We start from the raw sequence: 18,560 nt of genomic DNA, 5'->3' as shown, positions 1-18,560 counted from the left end.
TTGAAACATTCAAGGCCACCGTGCCTTCAGAAACCAGATAAACGCTCTGAAAACAGACAATTAATTGGGCTAAATAGCCCAAGAGAAGCAGATGCATGACCATATATGGGATAGAGTGACTGGGAAAAACCTAGGATGTGTGCCAGAATGCATTTCATTTTGAAGGTTTAAAAGGATAAGAAATAATTGCTCTGTGCACGAATGTTCATTTAAGAGTTTTGCCTGGACATGTTTAGAAAAGGTGGGGGTTTGAATCATCTTTCTCTGACGAGATATAAAAGGGAGCTCCGTTTTTAGCTGGCTGGGGGTTTTCGTGTACTTGACGATGATGCTGTTTGTGGTCTGTGTCAGCCTGGCATGAAATAAAACCTGATGAACCTGACTCTGCGTCCTTGCCTGCTGTTTGATTACCTTTGCTGAAATGCCAGAGAGCTTCAGAGAGGGTCCCAGAGAGCAACACACGGCCCCAGAATGTCCAGGAGGGCCTGACAGAATGGAAGAGGTGCAAAGGAGCACGATCGGGGTCTTAGCACTTTGAGAACACATGGCGAGCCAAACCCAGGACGGATGGGATGATGAACAGAATACTGAACATCTCCTCAAGCCGAAAAAGAACCTGGACAGTCAAGACTAAGAGACTAAGGTGAGTCATACTGTTATGCCCAAGATAAGAGTGGAGTAAAGGGGATAGAAAATAAGATAGGGATGGGGCAGACTGCAGCTGCCCTAGCCGATAGAAAAGAAGGGAAAGGGACACGGGGAGGGAGAACAGTATGGCAGAAGGGAAATATATATTACACAGCCACAGTAGTGGCTATGTAGTTATGGTTAAGTTGCTGTTTCCATAGGAAGAGCACTTTTTGGGCGGCTTATAACTTCGCTCCCCCTGGAGGAATCCTCACCAATCTTTGCAAAAAAAGTATATGGCCCACTCTGAATTTTATTACAAAGTTTGGTGATGTTTGGTCCAGGGGGAGAAAAACTATAGAGGGGGCGCAAAATGTTTTTTTCCAATAGACTGAATGGGGGAGAAACTTTGTGCATGCCTACAGCCCAAACCGCTGGATGGATTTCCACCAAATGTACGGCACAACCAGCGGCCTGGTCCCAAAAGCGTGCTTTTGTAAATTTGGTGAAAATTTGTCCAGTAGTTTTCTTTAAAACGATCAAAAAGTAGGTCTGGAAAAATTTGTGATATCTATGTCCGCTCTGCGGTCACACTTCCCTGTTCGCTCCGCGGACAAGAAACCGATTGGCTAATCCATAGCGTCATGTCTGCGGACATATGGTGCTTTCACTGATTGGTTGTGGAACAGCGTGAAGTGCATCAGATTTCTTTGAGGGCTCCACCATCTTTTGTTCATGTTTTGGTGTACACGGACATCGCCGGTAACACATACAAAACAAGATACCAATGCACTTGTTATACTTATGAAATACTGTTTCCGAAGGTGAGCTTTAATTAGGTTGGGATGGAATGTGGCAGCACAAACTCCAAAAATTGGTGTTTTCTTGCCACCAAATTCATACGGTAAAGTGGAAGTTGGTGCTCAATGTACGGCGACCGAGGCATGCGTCTGTGTTACAATGTTTTCAGATTAATATTGAAGTCGGACTGGCGTCCCATGTTTTGAAATCTGAGGCAGCCACCTGGAGTGTTTGATGGAAACAGTGGTTTTTCAAGGCGTATGGGAGTAGCGGTTCTCGTGATTGGATGCTCAAATGTTGTTGCAAAGTGAGAATGTATTTGCCTTCTGAGTGAAGGTCAGTTGATTTGCTTTTTTGTTTGAGAGCTCAGTAGGCCCACATATCCAAGTCAATCCATAAGGGGCTATTGTTTTTTGACCTTGAGCGAAAGGGAAACTTCAAAATCTATGCAAGGAATGAAAGCTTGGAAAAAAATACCATTTGATAATGTTATGTTTTAAAAGCTCTTGTAAGGAACATGATATATCAGTTCACGAAGATTCTTTAATGCAAACATTTTGCTGTCTGACTTTGGCAAAAACAAGGGAGGCTGTCAAGATGATGTAAGTTTAATTTTGACGACTCTACACCGAGCCGCATTTTAATTTTATATTACCAAACACTAATTGTGACAATGTAACTGAAGGATTATCTTTTTGCGCAGTTGTAGTTTTCCTCCAAGAATAGAGAGTGCACATTGTTTGCGTTTGCAGGCTATGACTAGAGTCATCCTTGGTGACTGTTATTGCTTTTTCTTTCAAACGTTATGCTTGCCCACATAGCTTTGTGTATCAGTTTGCACTTTCTTTTGGTCTTGTGTAACATCAAGACATGTAATGTTTTCTTGCTTGTCCATTCATGCTGCCTTCACAACTGAATTACCATCTCACTGTGTAGTTGCTCTTTTTTTAACCCTTACGGCGACTGCTGTTTCTCTGTGTTTGTAGGGTGTCTCTATATGTACCCATGGACAACGCTAATATTTCTTTAAAATGTCATGTTTGTCCACTTCCATTTGTGTACTACTTTCCACAATCTTTGTGCCTGTTTTGGAATTTGTTCCTAACGGTTGGGTATTAACACAAATTTACTCTTACGTTTTTCGCCTAGCTATATCTTGCCGTACTGTGCATGCCATGGTTTCCAGATGCCGAGTGACGGCTTCTTTCAACGCCAGATGCAACTGCTTGTTACCGGCTGCCTGTCCATTATAATGTTATGGGATGACCGGCCAGGCCTGCTCTGTCCCTATGCTGAACTAGCGATTACGAGTGACATAACATCATTTATGGTGGTGTAAGGCAATGGTCATGGTGCCGTCTTGGAAATACCTGTGCAAACAAAGCGGGTGCTTTAACAGAAACGCATATTTTGTGTATGCAAAAATAACTGCGTGTGTCTCATCATGAACATTTTCAGTGTCGCCCTTAGCACCATTACTGCGCTTTAATTGGAAATGGGATTAGTCCGTTGGTCTCTGACAGTTGTTTGTTAAATAAAAGTAATTTACAAATTCTAAAATGTTAACGTTTTCTTTTAAAATCCTGTGTATCATTTTGAAATGTAAGGTACCACGTTATACGTCGCTGTATGTTTATTTGCGGTTTGATTTAAAAGTACAGTTTCATATTGCGAATTGTGGCGCGCTGTGTTGTGTGAGCTGATCTGTGTTGATTTCCGGGTTCTGTGTGGAGTCGCGTAGAAGACGCCTGGGTGCGTTTGCCTACGCAGCACAGTCACGTCACGGATAGAGGCGGGGAATATGAATGTTTTGATAAAGTCTGTTTCAGGGGCGGGGGATTTGATTTAGTGCCGCAAAAGCAGGTGAGCCAGGGCGATGCGGCAAGTGATAGGATTATCAGAAAATGGCGGCTGATTTCGAGTGCGTTAATGGACGAAAAGTCGGGTAAGGTCCATAGGAAAGTTTTCTACGATCTACCGAGTTATGCTTAAAAACACATGGCCGAACCGTAGGGACAATAAAAAAAAAGTCCCGGAACTCTCCTTTAACGCAACATTTACTTTGTTAACGGATAGCTTTCTTTTTTGGTAGGACAGCTAATAAAGCCATTTGCAAACAGAAATGTGGAAAGATGCATCAAACAGTGATATGGGGGTGTGGGTGACCGGTGCAAAATTATTGTGTGTTTGTTATTTCTAAGGTTGGGGCAGTGTTTGTCATGCTCCTTCATTACAGTAGTGCTGCTGTTTCTTTGGGAGGAGGGATGGCCTTAGCTGATGTCATTTTCAGATAACTAAAACATTTGCTAAAAGTATGTAATGTGTACTACATTGTTAATGGCTGACTGCCAATACATGTTGGCACTGTGCAAGGCAAATGTTGCAGGTCGATGTTCCTACATCAATATAAAATCTGTTTCCAGATTGTCCACGAGGCAAACATCTTACTGTTAAGTGTTTACGGATTCTGGGACACGTTACCGTGCTGTACACCAGCATATTGTCAAGTGGTATTCTCTGCAAGGTGTTTAAATAAGTCAGAAGTTGCTTTATATTATGGTTATGTGGCACTATTATAAACCGATCATCTTTAGCAAAATAAGTTTGCAAAAGGGACGGTATGGTTAAGTTGCTCTACTGAAAACCTGTAAAATTGAGTAAAAATAACATTGCTAAAGGGACGTTATGGTTAAGTTGGCCTACTAAAAACCCAAAAAATTCACAAAAAAAATCTCTGTTAGAGGGACGTTATGGTTAAGTTGCACTACTAAAAATCTGTGAAATTCACTAAAAAAACTTTATAAACGTGACATTATGGTTCAAAGTAAAATCGAAAACCCCTGAAGTTCGACAGTTACGGTAGGCTAAGCAACCATAACTGCCAGCACCACTGTGCACTGCTAACATTAACACCCAGGACATCAAAGATGACATCACAAATGTCATTGATGACATCACTGGCAATCGTGGCGCAAGCTGGCGCAAGCGTGAAAAAGCAAGCGCACGTGCACGTGTGCGATTCATGGAAGGCCCTGCACGTGTTTTCCCCGGGATGTGCGCAGAATCCCAACGTGGCGCGCAACGGCGCACACATCACTGCAACATCCCGAACGCAGTGCGCGACGCGCACAGCAAAAGTGGACAACGTGTAGTGCACACAACAAAAAGAGAGCGGAACACGCGGAATGGGGAATGGGGAACAACGCATGAAAAAGAAGGCGTAACTGGGGAAGTACTGCTGGGAAATACACGGAAGGCCCACATGCACGCGAACAACACGTATTCATGGAATCGAATATGTGAAACCCCCGCATGCCAAAAGACACGCACAGGTGGAAACACGTCCGCCACACGAATGAAGGCGGGAGTGTACCCACGCAGTATAAAAGTGCGCGCAAACAAAAAACACATATATACAGCTACAATGAATGTCCCATTTCTCGCAGCACTGATCGTGGGACACCGCAGGAGGAGGAGAATAGCCAGGGAACGCATTTTCTTTCCCCAGATCAGCCTTTTTGGGATGCCTGATGACCAGGTCTATGGCAGGTACAGGTTTCCACCCCATATCATCCTAGACCTGGTCAGGGAGTGGGAGGATGACCTTACATCACCCACCTTGTGCTCCCAAGCACTGAGCCCCTTGGAAAAGGTGCTCAATGTCCTGCATTTTTTGGCAACTGGGTCATTTCAGCAGACAACTGCCATAGTTGGGGGTGTCTCACAGGCCACGCAGTAACGCTGCCTACACCAGGTGTTGACAATCATGACTGCGCAACCCTCAGTCCGCAGGCTCATATACATGTCCAGAACACCCGCAGAAAGGCAGGCCGTGGTCCAAGACTTTTACAGGATGGCACACTTCCCCAAAGTGCTCCGTGCCATAGCTTGCACCCATGTGGCCCTACGTCCACCTAGGGCCACTGAGCACATCTACCGCAACCGCAAGCACTGGCATTCCATCCACGTACAGGTGGTATGCGATGCAAAGGGAATCATCATCTCTGTCTATGCAAACTACCCTGGCTCAACCCATGACTGTTTCATATACAGAATGTCCGCCCTGAGCCGGGACCTGGAAGCTGGGAAGCATGGCGACACATGACTCATTGGAGAGTACATATGTCTGTGCACATGCATGCATGTCACACACAGACAAATACACAAACCCAACTAATCACAACCATTATGACCTCCCCAGGGGACAGTGCCTACCCTCTGAGCAACCACATGGTGATGCCAATAAGGAACCCCACCACACCACCCCAAGTAAGATACAACGCTGCCCATATTGCAACCAGGGGCACAGTGGAGCGCACATTCGGAGTGCTCAAGTCACGCTACCACTCCCTTCACCGGTCTGGCGGCAGGTACTATATGCACCCCCAGTAGTGTGCAGGATCATTCTGGCAGCATGTGTCCTGCACAATGTTGCAACACGGCGTGATGCACCGGTGGACATGGTGGTGCCCCCACATCCCCAGGCACAGGCGCTGCTCATGAGAGGGGAAAGGGCACATGGCGAGGCAGCCCGGAACCAGCTGTGGCCACATTTTTCACCTAAACTCCCACCCCTGCGGAGTGCACAGAGGCCTGGCACATACCAGGTGACAATCGATGATGACAAAGAGACAGTCAACTGTCACAACCTAACAACCCTGAGAATGTTGTCACAGAAGTGCCACAGTTTGTGCATCCCTAGCTACTTAAACATAACCAATCCTGTGTGACCAAAAAGAACACATGCAAGGTGTAAATCCCACCCCCCCCTGCAGAACAGGCCATGAGAATCAGTGGTATGTCACCCAAACCCTCCCAACCCACACCACCCTTGTTGGCCACACCATGATATGGCATGCAACAGCAAAAGGGGATGCCAAAAGCACAACACATGACCAATTACAAACAAAGTGAAACGTGATAAATGGAAATAGGCCTGAGACAATCCCACCTGACATGGAATCAGATGAAATGACTGACCAACAACCTCCCACACATACAAAGTCACACACAAATGCATGCCACCAGCGGTACCATCAACAAAAGACAGAATACCTGTTGGCATGCACATTATCTGTGTGTGTCTCCTGCAACACACCGCTCAGCACACAGCACTGTGAGCATCCAGTGTGTTGAGGATACACCTTGAGCATCATATAAAAAGGACAAGCAACAAAAATAACCTACTGATGCATGTACACGATCCCCAAATGGTAAGTGATCATGCGCTGCAGGGACCCAGCATGCCAGAGAAGAAGATATGTGTCCACGTGTGGGCATGGAAGGGTGGTTGTATGTGTGGTGGAGCATTGTGTAAGTGTGTGAGTCAGTAGGGACATGCACTCAATACATGCATGTGAAACACGTGACCCTTAGTGTCCTGTACATATCACATGTGAACATTGGCCATGTGTACACCCCAGTATGTCAAACCACAACAATCCCCTGACACCTGAAAAGTAAACCCAACACAGGAACAGCCATTGACCAGCAGAACACATCATGTGCATAGTACCCCAAAATGACAATGTCAGAGAGTGCCCAAACACTGTAGCCCAAGCGTACTGTCCAACAACAAAAGGCCCTTCCTCATTTACTCATCACCATGACCTTCAGAAGAACTGTGTCTGGGTCCGTTGACCTCTTCCTTCTAGTCTACCTGGCTTCAGGATCCCCCTACCCCTTGGTTTCCCTGTTCTACCTTTCATGTAAATAGGGTCCAGCCCCCTCAGAGGCCACCTTCACCAGTAAAAATATCAACTCGCAGTGAACTCCAAGGAGCCAAACCCCCAAAGCAGGGAAAAAGCGTGTAGGCACCAAAAAACCCTGGAAGTAGATGACCTGAATATGGCCAACACATGTCCAAGCAGAATGATAGAATAACTACCAAAGTAGCACAGCTGAACAATGGTTCTTCAGGATGGGTAGCAATTTCAGTACACAATAATCAATGAGGATGCCACAACTGATGGGTAGTGTCACAGTTCCAGTCTCCAGGTGCAGGAGTGGCATGAACCAACCACCCCCTCCGCGGTCTGGGCGCCTGCAAGGTAAAACTTACACATGCCTCCGAGACCCCGGCGGGGAAATAGGGTTTGGGATCCGTTGGTTGGATAGGCATTGGTATTCAGGATAAATGGAAAGAGGCTCAGGAGAGGGGAGCTGGATGGGCAAGGGAAATAAGTGAAAATACAAAATACAACTATTGACAATTACACATATTCAATAATAGAAACCATGTACTTCATGCACATTGTACAATATGGCTCAAAGGCAAGCAAAAGAGAGACTTATCCATGGGGTGAGTGCTGGCCTCCTGCCTGCACACTCTCAGGTCCGGTAACAGGAGCAAGCAGTTCAATGCTGCAAAGAGAGCATGAGTTACTATTTTGTGTGTGTTTTTCCCACACACATAACACCAATTATGTCTCGAACTTAGTGACTCCTCCCCAAACAAGCACTCTTGTCTGCTGCATCGTTCGTATAGTTTTGCTTGCCCCAGTGATGGTTTATGCACTGTTAATGCGGCAAGGTAGCCGCATGTGGCCCCGTGTTAAATGGAAGACCATGTGTTAAGAATCACACATGATAGAATGTGCCTTGGATGTGCTGCTAGACGCGTGTGGCGAGGTGCAACTTCAGTACAAGTAGCGGTCTTGTAGCCATGGCTTTCCATAGGCAGCGCATGTGGCTAATAGCAAATACTAATGATATGCACTGCATTCGAGTTTGAGCATCGCTGGGTGCCCCCCCCTTGTGCTGTATTAGTTAGTGGCTAGGAACGCTACTGTGCTAATAAATTAGCTTATATAGAGCAGGGGGGACTCGAGGATATGGCCGACGCCCCCTGCGTGTGCCCCTGACAACTTGGAATGCTTCTTGGCATTTGCTCCTCAGCGTGGCTTAGCTGTACTGTGCGCATCTTCCCCAACGCCTGGCTAAGTTCACCAGCACTGGCGCTACTTAGCTTGCATGTGCGAGGGGCCTGGAGGTAGGTCGGCTGGGGCGTGGCCTCTCGTGCTGCTCACCTTGCTCGGAGCTCCTGCAAACACGTCTGCTTCTGTCAGACATCTGAGCACAAGCCCCGTGCTTCTGCTTGTGCACCATGTGCACGTGTGCACCACCCAACGTGTCCAGGGTTTTGTAGTTCTTGGCCCAGTGTCTGCTGGGAAAGGTAGTGTGGAAGCTCATTTTCCTGCAGAAAGGGCATAAAAGCTTTTAATAATGCTGGAAAGTTTCCTGTGTGTGTGTCTTCATGCTGCTTGTCACTGGGCCACGTCTGAGACCTACATCTGACCTCCCACACAACCCCAGGTTCTGTACCCTGACAGGTAGAGCTGGAACGTGAGTCGAAAATAACCACGAAGACTGGCAAAACAGGATAGTTGAGCTGAAACCCAATTAATCATTGCTAGCGTGAACAAAGAAAGGCAGAGACAGCAGAAGTCTTGATAGGCAGAGAGATTGCGAGATAGGCGGAAACATATGACAGCACGTTAAGAGCCACAACAGTTGAATAGCATTGGTAAAAGCCCCCAGCCAACATAAAGGCATGGATGTAATAGATGAAAGACAGGAGGAGCGACAGAAAGATGCTGTCGAACAGAATTGTACAGAGGCAAACCGAGGCAGTGTAAGAGTATGTGTAGATAACAGCTCGAGAGACGGGCGGTCAGATCTGCAACAAGGACAGTAGCAGGAAGAAGAACAGGGACTAAAGGCACCAGAGTGTGGAAAACAAGTAAAGGAGAAGTGGTCCAGCAGGGCCGTCACGAGGAGGGTGCAGGGGAGGCAAACTGCCCTAGGCCTTGCGCTTGCGTGGGGCCTCGCATCCCCCTCTCCTAAGGAGAAGGCAGCACAGTCTCCCGTGTCCTTTATTCACACGGGGACTGTGCTGCCTGTGAAATGATTTTGCTGTTTGTTGCGAAGCCGTTTGGCTCCGCAACAAACCGCAAAATCATGGGATACAATAGGGCTCAGAAGGGAGCCCTGCTTCCTCCCGTTATTCGCTGACAACGTGGACATGCTGAATGACAAGGGAGGACTCCGCTCCTGTCAGTCAGTGTGTTTACGTTGCTCAGCATGACCACGCTGACTGATGGGAGAGGGGTTCTTTCCTGTCAGGCAGCATGTCTACGTGTCAGCTGCGTGGATGCTTTTGAACGGTGCGTGCATGGGCGTAATTTTAGGGGTGGACAAGAGTGTTTGTCCCCATTCATTTGGCAGGGTCACCTTTTCCTTTAGATGTCATGTCTGTTAGGGAGAATTCTCATTCTATGGCTAATTTCCCTTACCTATAGAGTCCCCCAGCAGCTTTGCTGGATTTGAAGGGTTTGTTTCCTTTTACCTGCTAAGAGTGAGACTCCTTTTCCCACTCTTAGGCATTTTTGCTAGGTGTGTTCTAGGCTATTTTTGTGTTTAATGCCTATGGGATCTTTCTCAACCCCATAGGAACCATCTTTATTCACATGTGTTGCACAGCACCCTCAGTGCAGTGACACAGGGGTGTCGTAGCCACCCCAAACATAGAATCCATGCCCTGGGACTGACTACTGTCTACCAGGGCATGTAAAGTCCCCATTGGCTTTACTAGTCAAATCCTATGAACTAAACCAGTACAACCCACCTTACTATGGAGGTACTGGAAGGGGTTAATAGTTTTTCCCCTATGTTCATTTTCGAGAGGGTACCGTACAGTCCCTCTCTCAAAAGTTTCTGGCTGGTGGCAGTGGTTACTACCATAAATATTCAGCCGCAAATATTTCCCCATGGGATTTTCCCATTGTTCGAGGATACCACTTTTTCTGACAGCCTCTAACACACCGCCGGTGTATTTTAATATTAACTTTACTCCGGTAGGTTTTTATTGCCAGAACTTTAATATAACTTCTTCCTTGTGTCTTCCTCTCAACTCCTAACCCAGGTCGGGGATCCATTGTTTGTCCATTTGGCGGGCTTCTGCCGAGAAGCCCTCCTTTCGGCGCCACTGAGTCTGGGGTGGGTCCATTGTGTGGGAGGGGGAGTAGGACCCTTGGACAGGGTTGCCTCATCAACCCATGTCGCACTCTATCCTGATAGGCTGGAGGGTCTCCCGCCAAGATGACCACTCCACTGTGTGAGTGACAGCTAGGCTGTATGAATGGGGATCTTTTTGCATAAAAGCAGGGTCCCGAGGACTGGAAGAGCAAGACGTCGCCACTGGAACTAAGAAGCCAAAGAGGAGAGAAGCCAAAGACATCTGCAATGACTGAACCGCCGGTGAAGCCCTGCTGCAGCGTCTCACCACTTTTCTCCACACCACAAGATAAGATCTTCTCCTGCAAGAGCCTTCTTCCCTTGAACTGGTGGGGCCAACCAGTTTGCCAAACGCCTTCCCGGACCTGCCTTTGTCGAATCTCCTGTACCCTGTACTCGGAGGCCATATAGCCAGGCACCAGTCCACTTCGACACGGTTTAAAGGAGCGTACCTTTTATTTGTCGGGCAGCACCGCGGCTGGTTTCATCCCTGTGTAGTGCAGTAACTCGAACCTTCCTCCACGACGAGAGCCTCTCTTCCTCTGCTGGATCACCTGAACTGCAGGAACTACCAGGAACAACCGCCACTTCTTCATTTTGAGGTACATTGTTCCGCCAGGCCGCCCTTTCGTCGCGGTAGCACTAAAGGTGTTTTTAATCCTTTACCTACCTGTTGGGTTGGCTGCCCCTCTCTCTTAACATTGTCTTTTCAACGTCTGCATCCACCTTTTCCACTTCGTTAACCAAAGACTTGACTGCAGCTACGAGAACATTTTGCTCCTGGGCCCTTGCCCTGTACCAACTGACTTTGGCACAGGCCTACTGACTCTGGTCACATTTGTTAGACCTGCCTTCTTTAGATTGATTCTCAGCTAGAACTGTGTGGTGCACCTATTTTTCTTAACTACCCTTTCCTTCCCATTTTTAAACCTTGTGAAATGCCATTTTGCTCAGTTTTCCTTTAAGTATTGCTTATACTGATGCACTGTCTTGCTTAAACTGGTCCACAAACTTATGGGAAGTGTTGCTAGGGTGTGTAAGAACCCATTTTTATATAACTTGTGCTTTCCCTCCCTTGTGAGGAATTGTTAGAGGATCCATTGTGTGTAGTTGTCACTGTGCCGTTTTGCTCAGTTTTCACTCTGGTTCACTTGGTCTACAATTTAAATTGGGAGTGTGTATATTTTTCCTTTGACTTAATTTAACTTGCTTGATGACTGTGATACATGTGTTTTATTAGAAGTGTATAAAATACATATATATATACTTTTTAAATACAAAGCTTTGGTCAGTGTTTCCTTGCTCCATAGTTTAGTGGGCCTGTTGTGTAAACCCTGAATACTGCTCATCTCCCTCTTGAGATAAGTCTGACTGCTCAGCCACAGCTACCAACTAAATCTTTGTGGTACAGACTGATACCAAAGGGGATTTATTGCTCTTACCTGTAGTCCTAATCTTGTGTAGTGCTCCCTAAGGGAACTGCACAGGATTCTGCCTAACAATGTCCCCCCAACATTATCAGCTAAGTTACTGCACTGGGTGCATGAAGGTAAGGTAAGTGTTTTTTATTTTAAATTACATGTGAATATATGTGTATTTAAATTAAATTAGTATGTGTATGTATGAGTGCATGTTGGTGTTTGTGTCAATGCTGTGTTTGGTTGTATGTATGCATGGAGTTGTGTAACTGGTGGATGATTGCATGGGTGAAAGTGTTTTATATGTATGTGTGTTCAGCCCCACCCCTAAATTTAGGCGCCCAGGGAGCACTTCATTAAGGGGTGGGTTCATGGCATCAGAGGTGCACCTAGGCTAAAATGTGGGGGGGAGACGATGTGGGGGGTGGGTACTGACACTTCAAATGTTGGCACTCCACTGGTGCCTTGGGCCATTGTTCCAATCAGTAAGGGGTGCCCCAAACATCAAAAAGAAATGGGAGCCCGCCAGCCCTGACACATCTTTAGCCAGCCCTGCTCCCATTTCCCTCTGAATTCCCTGAGCCCAGCTAGGAAGCTGAAAAGCTTTTTCACCTTCCCTTTCGCCACTTGTCGTACCTTTCACCCCAATTCAGAGGCTGTTTACTTTCATAGTGCTATGCTAATCTCTGGAGAGGTGGGCCATCTAAAAGCTGAGGCCAGAAGTTAAGACTTTGGCTTCATCAAAGTGAGTCTGTTGATATCGCATGGATAGGTTTTTGTGTCTGCATGTTTGATGCTGATGCTGCTCCTTAACGAGTGCTACAGGCTGGCGACACATCGAAAGAGGCCTTCTGCCTCAAAGTGGCCAGGGGCTATGATATGATATATATGATATGATATGATTGTTTATTTATATAGCGCCTATTCACAGAAGTGTTTCAAAGCGCTTCAAGGAGGGAGGGAACATAGGAAATACAGTACATTCAGTAAAGTCCTTGAGCAATATAGAATGTGGAAAATAACTACCATAATAGGCCTGACGACATTTCTGATAGTGCAAGTGCCAAAAAACAAGTAGGGTAGCAGGGAATGGAGAAGGAGAACAAAGCAAGCAGTAACATTTCTATGTCTGTCGACAATCTACGCAGTGCAGGAGGAATACAAGAGGAGGGTTGGGAGGGGGGGCAGGGATAGAGGGGGTGAGGAGGAACAAGACAACTGCTGAGCCAAATTAATCAGATACATTTAGAAGCAGGGGAGGGGGAAAGGAGAACAAAGGGTAAGAGGGGGGACAGACAAGCTACTATCATTGGTCAAGGAACAGATGATAGGAGTAAGTGCAAGGAGGGAAGACCTCGAGGAAGTGTCTAGGTCCCCAGAGGAGGGGGAGATGCAGGCAAGTGAGAGTAGGAAGTAGAGTGGGAAGTAGAAGAGGGTGGGTTTGAGGTACATAGGACAGGGTAGGCACCTCAAGAGCGTGCGTAGGGTCAGCGCAGAGCAGGGGTAGGAAGGTCACGAAGGTCCGGAGGCAGGGGCAAGAAGTGGACAAGCAAATGGCATTGTCAGGCCGTAACGGGACCAAGTCTCGACAGAGGCGGGCACGCTTAGGCATTTAAGGAATGAGAAGAGAGAGGGAGGGAGACGACCAGAGGGGAGAGAGAATGGGGCAAGGAAAAAGTGGGGGTGGGAGAGAGAAGTGGAAAGGGTCAGAGCAGGTGTACAAGGCACAAATTATGCAGAAGTAGGCAATCAAGGTAAGTTAAAAACAGTGAATGCAACACAGGAACATGACTAGATAATGGATCAAGCATATGCAGTGCGTTTGTTTAGAGGAAGGGTGAAACATGAATGAGGTACGGGTAAATCCCCCAAAGCAATGGAGGGTAGATGTGTGGTATACAAAATTAGTGCAAGGACCACTACAAGCAGTATTAACAGTGTTAAGTTACAAGATTCCACTGCGGTGGAATTAGAGACTGTAGATGACCAGCTCATGAAGATGATGGCATGCAAAATAACATGTGCCCAAAACGCGAATGATTGTTGTGGCACTGAGGGTTAGGGTCTACTGACAGGTAGAGAGGCCGAAACAAGAGTCAACTGGTGATGGAGGGCAGTGAAAGAGTCACGTTGGTGCTGCAAAGTCAAGATAACTACGGTGATGGGTTATTCGGTAGGTGCAGAAGGGAAGGCGGACATGGAACAGGAGGGGCAAGCGGAGGTGCGTGCACACCTTACCTGACGCCGCCCATGGAGCCAGGTCCAGTCAACAAAGCCCAACATTTCAGGAAGGTGCTAGAGCCTGATCTGCTCAATGGTGTTGCACCACTGCATGGCATTCTTTTTGTTTGGGTTATTAGGTGTGCCACCAATAAGCCAAAACTATTGCGTTAGCGAACAGACAGTGGTGGAAATAGACTTTTTTTCTGGGGCATCCCTCCCACCGCAGTGAAAGAGGCTGGGCCCAGCGACGGGATGATTAGGAGGGTGTAGGGCAGGTATTTTAGTCACCCCGTGAACATTTGCCTCTTCCACTCAGAGGATTTATCGTCAGCAAAGTTCAAAATCCGCACCCCTTTAAACCTAAAAAATGCACATCAATATTTCCAGTACAGTGCAATATTGACAAGCGATTTCATAGGGCTCCTGCTCAGACCCTCAAGTGGCCTTGTGGGGAAGTGTCTCACTTTTGTAACATAGTGGCCATGGTTTAAATCCATGTTGTTGTTTAGTTATTTGCCCATCCATTGACTTCTCATGGCCATGCTAATCCCTATGTCAATTCTCACCCAGTTCCTGCCCTCCCCACCCAAAACACCTCCTCACTGGAACTCTTTGAGCTAGCTTTAATCAAGGCCTTGTCATCAAACTTTGCCCTCAAAGTGTCTGTGAGTTTTTTCTCAAAGGAGTCTTCTGAGAGTTCATGACGTCATTGGAGTTGTAAACACGGAACTGGTGTAATAAAAATGTCTTAATCAGGTCCGCCTTTGGACACTCGATTTAAAAACACCCTGTGTGTCTTTTGCTGAAGTCCTGTTAAAAACAAGCATTGGCAAATTCAACAGTTTTGGCTTGTGTATAAGTATTAGGCATTTTCCAGGCACTGCTATTAGCTGCTCAGGTACTCAAACCATTTTGCTCCGGCACTATAAATGGCCAGCTAATACCAAAACAGATGTGCCTTTCCTATGCCTACACGAATGCCCAAACTGTTAGCATTGCCAATGCTATTTTTGCTTTACCCTTGATGCACAGGACTATGCATCAATGTTAAAGCAAACATACTACTTGGGTAAATTGGCCCACATTGAATGTAGGACAATCTAGCCAGTAATAACACTTATGGTACACAGTCCGCCTGGATATACTTTCTGTGGGATGGCATTTTTACTGGCTGGGAGTCTGTACATGGTAACGATGGCATATATTGATGCAGCCTGCATGGACATACATGAGAACAACCAGCATGAATATATTTTTATACTAGCATATCTTGCGTGGAAAGGCAGCATGAAATATATTAAAAAATGTTCCTGTGCACGGTTTGTGATTGGCAACTATTGGGATTTTCCATATGCTTCCATACAAAACCAATTGCAAACTGTATGGATTTCTACCCAATTTTGCAAAGAAAGTGCTGTAAGATGCATAATTTTAACCCAATGTTAAAAACATTTTCTTGGGAGAGAGAACCCACCTCCAACAACCCTTGTTCCGTTTGGGCTCCCTCACTGTGCTCTGTTGATGCTGCCTAATTGGCACAAACTTTGAAGCCTCTTAAGTTCAGAAATGTACCAGCCTCGACTGTACATCTTTTGTCACTGAGTATGATGTGTGTTTTAATGCGCATACAGGGGCAGGGTGCTCCTTAATGATATGATATGGTATTTATAACATGCCGGTACACAAGTGTTTTTTTAGGCGTGACAAGGCAAGGAGGGGGAAACAAAAGAGTAGGACAAAACACAGATCTTACTAGGTCTTGTGTCATTCAGATCGCACAAGAGCAGGGAAGGGGGAGGGGAGAAGTGCAGAGGGTGGGGTAGGATGCAGAAGTGCACAAACAAAGGAGAAACAAGAGTGCAGCCAGCGAATGGCTAGTGTGGGTACTCATAAGTGCAGCTAACGGGTGGAGAATAAGTGCAAGAGAGGGACTGTAGGGTTACAGATACACACCACAGGTGCAGGGGAGCCAAGAGGCAGTGCAGAATTGCAGCAGGACAGGCAGGGACGTGGGCCCGAATTCAGAGCTTGACCAGGTGACCAGTGCATGGATCAGGCAGGTGATCAGCAAGGACGAGGAAGAGATAAGGCAGAAGCAAAGAGACAGGTCTTGAGTTGCTTCCGGAACCGGGGACGGTTCTGCTCAAGTTTCAGAGAGGCAGGGAGGCTGTTTTCAGAGGGAGGCCCCAGCCGAAGAAAGAGATCTGCCCTCAACTCTTTACTTGGAAAAGTGACTGACCCTCAGAGAGTTTGAGGTGGCAGAGTGGAGAGCTCATGCCATCCTATATATATTTATGCATATGATACAAAAGTTAGTCCAGCATGAGCCTTTCTTCAGTAGAGAAATCTAACTTTGCTGTCGTTGATTCGGAGTTGTATTAATAAACCATATTTGGAATCCTGCACACAAACTCAAAGGGAGATTTCTCGAGGCTCCTGTTTGCGGATGTGCCGCCGCGCTCTGAGTGCAAACAATTCTAAGGGGGCCTCACCAAATGTTTTGCCCCGGGCCTCACCACATCTTCTGACAGCCCTGTAGTCCAGTAGGAAAACTGTGCCCTCAGGCAGCATCAAAGTCCAAGAGGGAAGACAGACACAACGTGCCGTCCAAATGGAACAGAGCGTTGTTGTAGTATAGGCGGACATCTCAGATGAGGACTGGACCGTGACTTGTGCCTCTTAGGTCACATTTCTAATGCATCCTCCTTTGCCACAATCCCTAGGGGCTGAACTCAACATGTACCAACTTGACATTGTCAACATCCTGCCCACTCCCACCATCAGTGTGACTTCGACAGTCAAAGGGTGCAGGCTACCGTCTACAGCAATAAGTGCATCAAGCACATATACAGGCAAGAAAAGAACATACATCACAATCAACATCAATAAATGGACAGTTCCATAATGTACTCACCAAAATATTGATTGCAGACATGCCGTGGAGAAAACATCCATAATCTCCACTAGGGGTGTTAACACAAGTAGTATAGCAGCAGACAGGCAACAGATATGAGGAAAGTCCAATGCCCTTGTGTAAATTGTTGTAAAACCGAACCATCCTTGCGAGCCCATGGATAGGGGAAGCAGGAGTGGCATATGTGAGTCAGGACCCCAAGCTGCAAACAAATACACGAAACAAGCTTGAATGTGCCCAGCTGGAACAGACAGTGGATGCTTTCAAAAGCCACAAAGCACCACACCGTCACATGAATGCACAATAGACAAACAATTTTAAACTATATTAGCTAATTAAACTGACTATAAAAATAGAAAATGGCCACATACGACCCGGGGGGGTACTCACGAGGGGGGAGGTACAGGGAGCACCTCAACACCCACATGCGATGATGTTGAGATTAAAAAAAAACCTCCATAGGCTCAACTCCTGCACGGCCCGAGCTGTGTGGGAGAAGTCGTTGTCCTCCTCACCCTCTGACTCAAAAGGTAGACGTGGCACAGTACCCTGACCACGCCTATGCGTATCTTGCCCCTCGTCGGTAGCTTGTCGGTGGGACTGGTGAGTCTGGTTTTGTGCAGCAATGACAGGTAGGTCAGCATGCAGAACCTCACGCGATACGCGTGCTTCCTCTTGCAAGGTAACACGTGTAACACAGAGTTCTTCCTGCATGGCCTGACATGACATCTGGAGCACCTCCCGGCATGCACTGAGCTCAGCCGAGATGGTATTCTCAAGCTGCTCCAACCTCTCCTCTGTCCGCTGCCTCTGGAACATCAAGAGCACACCCAGAGTAGATCTTAGGGATCCATGGTGATCCCTCCAGGCCTCCCTGTGTGACTCTGCGTGAGCAGCAAGTGCTTGATGAAGAGACACCATTTCAGCCCGGCGTGCCCTGTCTGAGGCCGCCATACCCAGCCTGAGTGAGCGGGCTGTGGACTGTGCTGCCCGCTGCTGGAGCTCCACCTGCCTGGCAGGGGGGAGCACGGATTGGGCCACACGTTCCATGCTCTGAGCAATCTTATCAATTGCTGCCCGCTGTTGTTCGGAATTGGCACAGATGGATCGCTCTCTCTCAGTATACCCCGGTGGCGCACAGCCACCGCGTTGCTGGGCTTGAGACCCGTGGGGCCGAAGCCTACACATGTATAGAATGTAGTATATCACCTCCATCACACACCACCTCTGTCAGGCACATGTCACAGGCAGAAAAGACAGATGGTAACCAAGAGATGGCACATACCATAAGCATGTCTGAACTTCAAAATGGCCACAGCTGCAAGTGAATCCAAACACACAATGACACACATAATATGCATGTACACATGCATCACTAATCCATCATCACCAATATAGCTTCATCCATCTGCAGCTCGGCCCGTACCGGGCCTCATCAGCCATGTAGACATAGTGAATTTCCCGAGCAAAGTGAGGGCCTGCAACCAGGCATGAGGGACCATAACACACAGTACGGTCCGAGCTGCCGGCCATAAAGCCTCCAGAACACCCCCCAGGGCCTG

The 18,560-nt window shown here is 47.1% G+C and overlaps 1 long non-coding RNA gene across 1 annotated transcript in view; it reads left to right on the top strand.

Moving 5' to 3' along the window:
* Positions 1–313: 313 nt before the first annotated feature.
* LOC138473330 (uncharacterized) overlaps positions 314–18,560 on the top strand; it is a 32,917-nt gene continuing 14,670 nt past the window's right edge. The window contains exon 1 of the long non-coding RNA XR_011268758.1: positions 314–643. This is a non-coding gene — a long non-coding RNA (uncharacterized lncRNA). The remainder of the gene's footprint in view (positions 644–18,560) is intronic.

Source organism: Ambystoma mexicanum, chromosome 8, assembly GCF_040938575.1.
Source record: "Ambystoma mexicanum isolate Mex_15411 chromosome 8, UKY_AmexF1_1, whole genome shotgun sequence".
Classification (NCBI taxonomy): Eukaryota; Metazoa; Chordata; class Amphibia; order Caudata; family Ambystomatidae; genus Ambystoma; species Ambystoma mexicanum.
This window is presented reverse-complemented; position numbering and strand designations above follow the sequence as displayed.